This window comes from Moschus berezovskii, chromosome 15 (assembly GCF_049115385.1).
Source record: "Moschus berezovskii isolate FMDL1 chromosome 15, NW_MosBer_1.0, whole genome shotgun sequence".
Classification (NCBI taxonomy): Eukaryota; Metazoa; Chordata; class Mammalia; order Artiodactyla; family Moschidae; genus Moschus; species Moschus berezovskii.
The window spans coordinates 77,247,289-77,258,263 of NC_142474.1; the positions used below are offsets into that span (position 1 = coordinate 77,247,289).

General features: G+C 41.9%; 1 protein-coding gene across 1 annotated transcript in view; it reads right to left on the bottom strand.

Annotated features, from left to right (window-relative positions):
* PAK5 (p21 (RAC1) activated kinase 5) overlaps positions 1–9,810 on the bottom strand; it is a 247,551-nt gene extending 237,741 nt beyond the window's left edge. Inside the window, exon 1 of the mRNA XM_055426086.2 lies at positions 9,709–9,810. The gene's annotated coding sequence lies outside the window, so the exon portion shown is untranslated. The remainder of the gene's footprint in view (positions 1–9,708) is intronic.
* Positions 9,811–10,975: the final 1,165 nt, after the last annotated feature.

Below are 10,975 nucleotides of genomic sequence, written 5' to 3' on the forward strand. Positions count from 1 at the left end.
CCCATGGCCCACACATGCTGAATCCTGCGCACCCTAGAGCCCAGGTTCCACAACAACTGAGCCTGTGCTCTGGAGTCCCTGAACAGCAACTACTGAGCTCATGGCCCACACCTGCTGAAGCCTGCACGCCCTAGAGCCCAGGCTCCACAACAAGAGAAGATACTGCAGTGAGAAGCCATGTACCGAAGCCACAGAGGAGCCCCCACTCACCGTAACTAGAGAAAAGCTTGAGCCCCAATGAAGACCCAGCACCACCAAAGGTAGATGAACATTTTTTTCAAAAAAGGAAATAATGATCAAATATTTCATAAAGATATATTCATGTTTGGTCCAATTTCTTTTTAAGCAAGAACATTTTAAATTGTAGACAAATTTAAGATAGTATCTCTGGAGGGGAGGGGAAAGGAGGAAATGAAATGGAAGGCTCCCTTCTCCCCAAAGAAAAATTAACTAAACTAATCAGTTATTACATCCCCAGAAAGTGTTCACTGGATTTTGTATCTTTGCTGTCAACTTTAATGGTGTTATTTATTTCTTTTTTGGCTATGCTGTTTTCTGTTTATTTTATCTTTTTGTTTTTTTAAACCCTTCTTTATCTCACTTTTTAGAAACAGATTGGGAAAGAAGAATGAATGTAATACAGTCCCCGAGCCATCGAGGGTGGGTGAGTATTTTGGCCCGGCTTGCCACTCATGGGTCTTGCCAGCACGTATTTCCAGTCAAGTTCTCATTCTGCTTCCAAGGAGCTGGGGATCCTAATGTCATCCTGTTAAGCCTCACGCTAGAATTGGCTGCACCTGGTCACTTGGGAAGCACCACACTTAAAACAGGCCCCAGAGAGCAGTAAAAGCTCAGGAAAACTGCAGAATAGGGCTGCTGTTTAATTTACACAGTTCAGTCTCAGAGTGAAGAAATCCATGAATGGAAAATCACCATTTCACACGCACATCCCAGTGGAAACACACGGGCGCAGATCTCCCTATAAATACATTCCTAGCCTGCCCCGGAAACTTGGCCTTGGATGGTCCAGAGCCTCGAAGTTTGCGTTTGGAACCATAATCCAAAAATTCTTTGTTTGTTTCTACAAAAACCCATTCAGTGTGCTTAGCACACTTACAGAAGTTGTATCAGAGAAAGAGAGTCTATCACGTTAATCTGCATCATTGCATTACCTCCCTGAAACAAAAACACTGTCACACACTGAAAATTTCTTCCATTCAGGCCCACTCCAAACCTCACCTTTTTCTCCAAGCACCCATCACAGTATTTTCTTCCTTCTTTCCTCCCTCCCTCCCTCTCTCTCTTTGAAATAAACACAGATACTATTATTCTGCCTGCAATTTAACTTCTTTCTTCCTGAATTCTGGTACTTTTTTGTGTGTTTCTAGTCTTTAATCTTGTTCGCTTCCCTTCCCCGCACCCCTGACGCCTTCACTTCCAAATCATCTCACAGCATCATGGGACACCTTTTTTGTGTGTCTCTGAACACATTCTACTGTCCTTGCCCTAAACATGCTTCTTTATTTTTGAGGAGGAACAACTACTCACCTTGTACGAATTTTAAAAATTATTTTATTTTTGTTTTTGGCTGAACAACATGTGGGAGCCCAGTTCCCCACCCAGGGATCAAACCCCCTGCATTGGAAGTGTGGAGTCTTAACCACTGGACCACCAGGGAAGCCCCACCTTGTACATTTTAATCAAGGTGTTTCTCTTCTTGGTAAATTGCAATCTCCCTTCCTGCATATGTCTTTGAAGCTCTTCTTACCAAAATTCCTCAAGTTTGGACTATTTCCACAGCCCTCAAATTTGGACTGGCCGTGTGATTTGCTTTGGCCTAAAAAGCACAGGTGATATCTAGCCTAGGCCTCAAAAAAACCATTCACTCTCTTAAACTTTCCTCAGCCCATGACGGTGGGCCTGAACTAGTCTGCTGGAGAGCTGAGTTTCCCAATCAATTACCAGATATGCACCTCAGACTGTCTGAAAGGCACCTGAAGCCACCTCAGACTATCGAAACCCCAGTCCACCTGTCAGCTGATTGCAGACAAACCAATAAACCAAGCCCAGATCAGAACTCAGGTCACAGAGACTTATGAGCAATAATACATGCTTGTCATCTCAAGCTACTAAGTTACGGGCTTATTCGTTATGTGGCAACAATGGATGTTCTTTCCTGATCTGATTTAATAGCTGCAAAATACTTCTACCATAGCCCCTTATATCACTACATAGCTTCTTGTGTTTCTCTTCCACAAAGTGAAGAGAAGTTGCTCAGTCGTGTCCGACTCTTTGCAACCCCATGGACTATAGCCCATCAGGCTCCTCCACCCATGAAATTTTCCAGACAAGAGTACTGGAGTGGGTTGCCATTTCCTTCTCCAGGGGATCTTCCTGACCCAGGTATTGAACCTGGGTCTCCTGCATCGCGGGAAGACGCTTTTACCGTCTGAGCCACCAGGAAAGCCCACAAATGTTCAAGCTATTTGAAAACAGGGGCAAATTTTTATTTTGCACCACAAAACCTAACAGCACCTGCCAATTTTTCAATAAATGAGTGTCAGAAAAATATCAATGATAATTAGTTCATTAAGGATTATAATGATGGCCAAAGGATGGATTTGGAGGTAGACAAACCAGAATTTGAATTCTAATTCAGGGAGATCCAACCAGTCCATTCTAAAGGAGATCAGTCATGGGTGTTCATTGGAGGGACTGATGCTAAAGTTGAAACTCCAATACTTTGGCCACCTCATGCGAAGAGTTGACTCACTAGAAAAGACTCTGATGCTGGGAGGGACTGGGGGCAGGAGGAGAAGGGGACAACAGAGGATGAGATGGCTGGATGGCATTGCCGACTCGATGGACATGAGTTTGAGTGAACTCCAGGAGTTGGTGATGGACAGGGAGGCCTGGCGTGCTGCGATTCATGGGGTCGCAAAGAGTCCGACACGACTGAGCAACTGAACTGAACTAAATTCAGTTTTCTATTGTGTTGCTCCACAGATTTTGGCTAACCTCAGACAACTTTATCTGCCCATGTATAAACTGACACTAGAATTATATATATGCCACAGGATTGTGGTTATAAGGTATATATTCCCTTTGCCTCCAACCTGGGGCAGAACATTGTTGTTCAATCACTCAGTTGTGTCCGACTCTTTGTGACCTCATGGACTGCAGCATACCAGGCTTCCCTGCCCTTCACTATCTTTTGGAGTTCACTCAAACTCATGTCCATGAGTCGGTGATGCCATCCAACCATCTCATCCTCTGTTACCCCTTCTCTTTCTGCCCTCAATCTTTCCCAGCATCAGGGTTTTCTCCAGTGAGTCAGCTCCTGGCATTAGGTAGCCAAAGTATTGGAGCTTTAGCTTCAGCATCAGTCCTTCCAGTGAATATTCAGGGTTGATTCCCTTTAGGATTGATCGCCTTGCTGTCCAAGGGACTCTGAAGAATCTTCAGCAGCACAGTTCAAAAGCATCAGTTTTTCAGTGCTCAGCCTTTTCTATAGTCCAATGCTCAAAACCATACGTGACTACTGGAAAAACCATACCTTTAACTATATGGACTTTCATTAGCAAAGTGATATCTCTGCTTTTTATTACACTGTCTAGGTTTTCTTCCAAGGAGCAAACGTCTTTTAATTCCATGGCTACAGTCACTATCTACAGTAATTTTGGAGCCCAAGAAAATACTGTCACTGTTTCCACTTTTCCCCCATCTATGTGCAGTGAAGTGATGGGACTGGATGCCATGAGCTTAGTTTGGCATGGGCCTGGGTGAGTGGTCAACAAATGAGAATGAAAGCATAAATGTATGTAAAGGACTTTCCTGGTGGCCAGTGGTTAAGACTCTGCCTGCCAATGCAGGGGACACAGGTTTGATCTCCAGTACTGTAAGATTCCACATTATGTGGGGTAACTAAGTCCGTGCATCACAACTGCTGAGCCCACATGCCTCAAGCCTGTGCTGGACAATAAGAAAGGCTGCCATAATGAGAAGCCCTTGGTGAAGAGTAGCTCCAGCTCACCAAAACTAGAGAAAGCTTGCATGAAGGAATGAAGACCTAGCACAGCCAAATACATTTCTTAAATGTATGAAAAATCATAAAACATTAGAATGTACAAAAAGCATTTAGTATAGTACACAGCTTAGAGATACTCAAAAAGTATAATTAATTAATATGACCTATGGTTTCCCTGATGGCTCAGAGGTTAAAGCATCTGCCTGCGATGCGGGAGACCTGGATTCGATCCCTGGGTCGGGAAGATCCCCTGGAGAAGGAAGTGGCAACCCACTACAGTATTCTTGCCTGGAGAATCCCATGGACTGAGGAGCCTGGTGGGCTACAGTCCACGGGGTCTCAAAGAGTCAGACACGACTGAGCGACTTAACTTTAACTGTGGTCTATTAATGTGATCATGATCATCATCATTGCTGTCACTTCTTACAGGAGAACTGCAGGTGCTCCAACCATAATTCCTTGGCATTATCACCTCTGTACATGCTGACCCGATGGTAGCTTCCAATGGCAAACACCTGGGACTCTCTCACTCCCTCATGTAACACACCTCACTCCCACCCAGAGAAGCAGCCCTCAACCAAGGCAGATGGGAGAATGTGGCTATGTCCCCCAATTTCCCTTCCCTTGGTTAGGATAAATCCAAGGTATGTTTCCTACTGTATCTAGAATTGCTGAATGAGGCTGTGCACCTTGTCACAGCAGTGATAAAATACATTTCCTGTGTTTTTTCTCTTCCCTATCTCATATCCCTACTCTACAACAAAGATATATACTAGCATCATCCCCACATATACACCAGTAGCTATAGAATCACCATCTGATTCTAGGGAAATCAACCTAAAATACTACTACTCTTAGGTTTATTTTACCCTTATTGCTTCAGAATCTAATTACTTCTCCCAGTAATTCTGACTTTCATTTAAGGCCTAGCCTTTTAATGATCTTTCCAGCTAATCAAACAGTTGTATCCAGCTCACTGATGACAAAACCAAGCACAGAATGTGGTGTGCCATCTTTTGTCTTCTTGGATGCTTTCATCATGGCTCAATTCTATGAGTATATGAGGACAAAGTGAAATTGTAGTTGATCTTGGGTAGCTCTGTGCTCCTTCTGATGGGCATCTGAAACCCTGGTATTGACTCTTGACCAAGACAGAGGTGAAACGTACTAGCTTATGATTTATATTATGCTGTTAAGAGTAAAAACCAACCCTAGGTATCCTGCACCAGTTCGTCTATGCTGTTCACTAAAATACATGAATGTGAAAGTGAAAGTCGCTCAGTCAAGTCCAACTCTTTGCAACCCCACAGACTATGTAGTCCATGGAATTCTCTGGGCCAGAAAACTGGAGTGGATAGCCTTTCCCTTCTCCAGGGGATCTTCCCAACCCAGAGATTGAACCTGGGATCAACCCAGAGATCAACCCACATTGCAGATGGATTCTTTACCAGCTGAGCCACAAAGGAAGCCCAAGAATACTGGAGTGCATAGCTTATCCCTTCTCCAGCAGATCTTCCCCACCCAGGAACCGAACCAGGTTCATTGTAGGTGGATTCATTACCAACTGAGCTATCAGGGAAAGACAAAAATGTATGGGTTGATGTTTTGTACTTGTTTATCTGTTTGCAAAGCTGTTTTTGTGGAATATAAAATGCCCCTTAGTAAGTCTGACCTTTGGCTCCTCTGAGACACGTGTATTTTGGTGGTTCAGGATCAGAAGACAAAGTATATCCTGTACGGTGGAATGGGGGCTGTACCTGGAAGTCTCAGTCCTCTGAGATGTTTTCGGAGCTTACATTCACCTGCTGGGCCCTATCCTGTGCCTTTATGTGTGCACTCTGAGGCATCTTTACAATGATCTGACACTATATCACTATATAGTTATACTATATATACTATATAGTATGTTTAGTATACTATACTACATATAACACTGCTGCTGTATTTTTAGTATACCATATTACATATAACACTATATATAACTATATCTGACATTATATAACTGCTCCACTGAGGCTCTTTTATGACAATTGAAGCCTTTTGATAGCAGTCTGGTATGGAGGAAGTAAGGGACTATAGCAACCAAATTTAGAACCATTTCAGAAAGATATGACTTTTAAAAAGCAAGACCCAGTATTTGGCTGTGTTTTGTTGTTCAGCTGAGTTTTCATTAAAATCCCTCCTAACACAGACTTGAGGTTGGTCCATGCTCCAACAATGGCTGTGGGCTTCTTGAAATCGTGGACCCCCTGCCAAGGTCACTGCATAATTCTTTGTCTTCCCACCACCACCTGTGAGCTCTGCCCAATGGATACACACTCCAATATAGAAGCCCTGTCTTTGGAGAGCATCAGTTTCTCTGGTAAGCATTGGTTGAATCCACTTACTGTCATCTTTTTTTTTTTTTTAAATTGAAGTACAGTTAATTTACAACATTTCAGGTATAAAGCAAAATCATTTAATTATACACACATACATATATATGCACATATGAGTGTGAAAGTGTTAGTCACTCAGTTGTATCCAACTCCTTGCGACCCCATGGACTGTAGCTTGCCAGGCTCCTTTACTCTCTGAGCCATCAGGAAAGTGCATATGTACATATTTCGAAAGTGTATATGTATATATTCTTTTTCAAATTCTTTTCCATTATAGTATGGATGTGAGAGTTGGACTGTGAAGAAAGCTGATCGCCGAAGAATTGATGCTTTTGAACTGTGGTGCTGGAGAAGACTCTTGAAAGTCCCTTGGACTGCAAGGAGATCCAACCAGTCCATTCTAAAGGAGATCAATCCCGGGTGTTCATTGGGAGGACTGATGCTAAAGCTGAAACTCCAATAGTCTGGCCACCTCATGTGTCGAGTTGACTCACTGGAAAACAGTCTGATGCTAGGAAGGATTGGGGGTGGGAGGAGACGGGGACGACAGAGAATGAGATGGCTGGATGGCATCACTGACTCAATGGACATGAGTTTGAGTGAACTCCAGGAGTTGGTGATGGACAGGGAGGCCTGGCGTGCTGTGATTCATGGGGTCACAAAGAGTCGGACACGACTGAGTGACTGAACTGAACTGAATAGGTTATTACAAGATAATGAATATAGTTTCCTGTGCTATATAGTAGGTCTCATTGTTTACCTACTTTATATATAGTATTTTATCTGTTAATCCCAAGCTTCTAGTTTACCCCTTTCTTTCTCTCTTCTCCCTTTGTTAATCTTAAATTTGTTTTCTGTCTGTGAGTTTGATTCTGTTTTGTAAAAAAGTTCACTTTTATCATATTTTTACATTACATATATAAGTGATATCATATGATAATTCCTGTCTGAGTTACTTTTTATGGATAACTAGTATTCCACTGTATATATGTACTGCATATATAGTTCTCTGTGCTATACAGCAGGACCTTGAGGTTTATCCCTTCTACTTATAATAGCTTGTATCTGCTATCCCCAACCTCCCCCCGTCCCTCCCCCTTGGCAATCACCAGTCCACTCTCTATCTCTGTGATTCTGTTCTGTTTCTTAGATAGGTTCTTTTGTCTCATATTTTAGATTCCACATACAAGTGATATCATATGATATTTGCCTTTCTCTGTCTGACTTACTTCACTTAGTATGATAATCTCTTGGTCCATCCATGTTGTTGTAAATGGTATCATTTCATTCTTTTTTAAGACTGAATAATATACCATTGATAATACATATATATATAAGTGATATAGTCCATTGATACATATATTTGATATTTATGATATATCTATCAATGATATCCCACTATATATGTATGTGTGTGTATGATATTGAATTATAAGAGCTGTTCATATATTTTGGAAACAATTCCTTACATATTCCCTTCTTTCTAAAACACCAATTTTAAGCAGTATTTTCATTTTCTCTTTAATGCTCCACCTAGGAATAATCCATAGGAAAGTTTTAGTCTTTAAGTTATGCTTCGCTAAGCTAAGCCATTGGTCCTTTAAAAAATTCATTTCTTACCCAGAAAGTTACCATTAATATGAACTATCTCTCTGTGACTCAAGTAACACTGTTCTCAGAAGTTAGGAACCATGCAGGAATGAAGGGAGTTGTTATAAAAGCATCTGGAAGGCTCAGGTCTCCAAGTGTTGCCTTGAACATGAGATTTCAGGGCAGAATTTTATGTCTTCTCACAGTGTGACATCAACCTCTTCTAAATTTCAGAAGCCACAAATATATACACCATAGACTGAAACAGCAAAATAAATTACCATTTATGTTTTTGTAACCACCATAAACCAGCGAAATGACCACCATTATATACCAATAGTTATAAATTACCACTCTCAAGGGACTCTTGAGAGTCCCTTGGACAGCAAGGAGATCAAACCAGTCCATCCAAAAGGAAATCAGTCCTGAATATTCATTGGAAGGATTGATGCTGAAGCTGAAACTCCATTACTTTGGCCACCTGATGTGAAGAACTGACTCATTTGAAAAGACCCTGATGCTGGGAAAGATTGAGGGCAGGAGGAAAAGGGAGCAACAGAGGATGAGATGGTTGGATGGCATCACTGACTCAATGGACATGAGTTTGAGCAAGCTCTGGGAGCTGGTGATGGATAGGGAAGCCTGGCGTGCTGAAGTCCATGAGGTGGCCAAGAGTCAAACATGACTGAGTGACTGAACTGAACTGAACTGAACTGACTGTACAATAAGACACAAATAGCAGCATACCTTACATATGACAATTAGAATTATGTTTGGGAACTCATAAAGGACATTGGTGATCATCTAGTTTCAACCGGCAGAAGGACATCCAAAACCTATTTTAAATCCACCTATTGTCAGTGCCAGGTCCCTAAGCCAACTCATCATTCTCACTTGCCAAGGGGACAGTGTCCTGTTTTCCACAATGACTGATCCCCTACCCCTACCTAAATAACAGTCTTTTACAAATATAACATAAACTCACTTCTTTACTACTAACCCTCCAAAGGCTTCTGTCTTTGTTGGAGTAAAGTCAAGACAATTGTCCATGTCTAAAGACTCTGCAACTTCCTCTCTATATCATGCTTCTCCAAATACCTTCTTGAACATCTGGATTCTGGTTCATAGCACATGTAAGATCCTATCTTCAAGCTTTTACCCTGTGGACTCTTTTCCATCACTCAACTCAGAATTCTCTGAGTGGTCTTCTCTTTACACTGAAACAGAAGTTGCCCTTTATTTATTCTTTACCTCATTAACCTGTTTATCATGTTCATAAACATAAATGGCTGCCAGCCTCTTTTGTATTTATTGACAATCACTCCTTGGTATCTGGGGACAATTGGTTTTAGGACCCTTGTGGACAACAAAACCCATGACTGCTCAAGTCTCCTGCATAAAATGACATAGGAAAGTCAGCCCTCTGTATTCATGGGTTCCCCATCCAAGGGTTTAACAAGGATGCTGAACATGAGGATAGGGAGGTCCAACTCCACTTACTTACCTCCTCCCACTAGAATGTCAGCTCTTTCAAAGCTGTCCCCCTGCCTTTTTTGTGTACTATCACATCCCTAAGTGCCTAGAACAATGTGCAGACATGTAGAAGTCACTCAGTAAATATATACTGAATAAAAAAGGGTACTTTTGTTTTCTTACCACTGCATGATTTAAAATTTTAAAAGGAAAAAACCATAACATAATTTATTCCCCTACCTTTTTTATGATGGCTGCAGATGAATCAGACTCCAGAGGAGCGTGGCTATTTCTGTTCTGCAACGTTTTGTTGGTGCTCTTCACTGCTCTTCATTTTTCTTCAGTGTTCATTCTGGCGAGAGATGGGAACATTTTGCCATAGTGTACTTCTGCAACAACATGGTACCAACATGAGTCAGAACCCCACCAACATCATGCTTTGTTTAAAAATAAACATAAAACCTCATTTACTTCATGCTCTTCTCCATGCTGTACATACCCTCTTTACTGTTTCAGCACTTTTCCTCAGTATGCAGCTACAGACCTGCATGTTACTACCTGGACACCCCCAGGCAATGTCAGGTTCCCTTCGCACTGCCTGCATCAGTCACAGCACTTCCTCTAATCATTCCACTGTGAGTCCATCTCTCTCACTGATGGCGAGCCCCCTCTGGGGACAGGAACTACACCTTTGGCCCATGAATCCTTAGTCTCAGTCACTCTCCAGTAATTATACAAGTTGAATACAGCTGATTCTCATTATTTGTAGTAGTTATGTTCTATAGAGTTGCCTGCGATACTGAATGAGTGATGCTGAACCATTGGACTGAGAGGAAAAACAGGATTAGGTTTATGCTCATCTTTGGCCTCAACACTTGTACCACTCACTCAATACACATCCTTGTTGTAAGGTTTTATGTAAATTTCCACGTAAAGACACCTTATTTAATTGTTGTTGTTGTTCAGTTGCTCAGTCATGTCTGAGTCTTTGAGACCTCATGAATTGCAGCACTCCAGACTTCCCTGTCTTTCACTATCTTCCAGAGTTTGCTCAACTTATGTTCATTGAGTTTGTGGTGCCATCCAACCACCTCATCCTCTGTTGCCCACTTCTCCCCCTGCCTTCAATCTTTCCAGCATCAAGGTCTACTTCAATAAGTTGGCTCTTCGCATCAGGTGACCAAAGTATTGGAGCTTCAGCCTCAGTCCTTCCAGTGAATATTTAGGATTGATTTCCTTTAGGATGGACAGGTTGGATCTCCTTTGCAGTCAAAGGGACTCTCAAGAGTCTTCTCCAGCAGTACAATTGGAAAGTAGCAATTCCTCGGCATTCAACCTTCTTTATAGTCCAACACTCATAACCATACATCATGACTATTGGAAAAACCATAGCCTTGACTATACAAACTTTTGTCAGTAAAGTGATGTTTCTGCTTTTTAATATGCTCTCTAGGTTTGTCATAGCTTTTCTTCCAAGGAGCAAGAGTCTTGTTATTTCAAGGCTGCA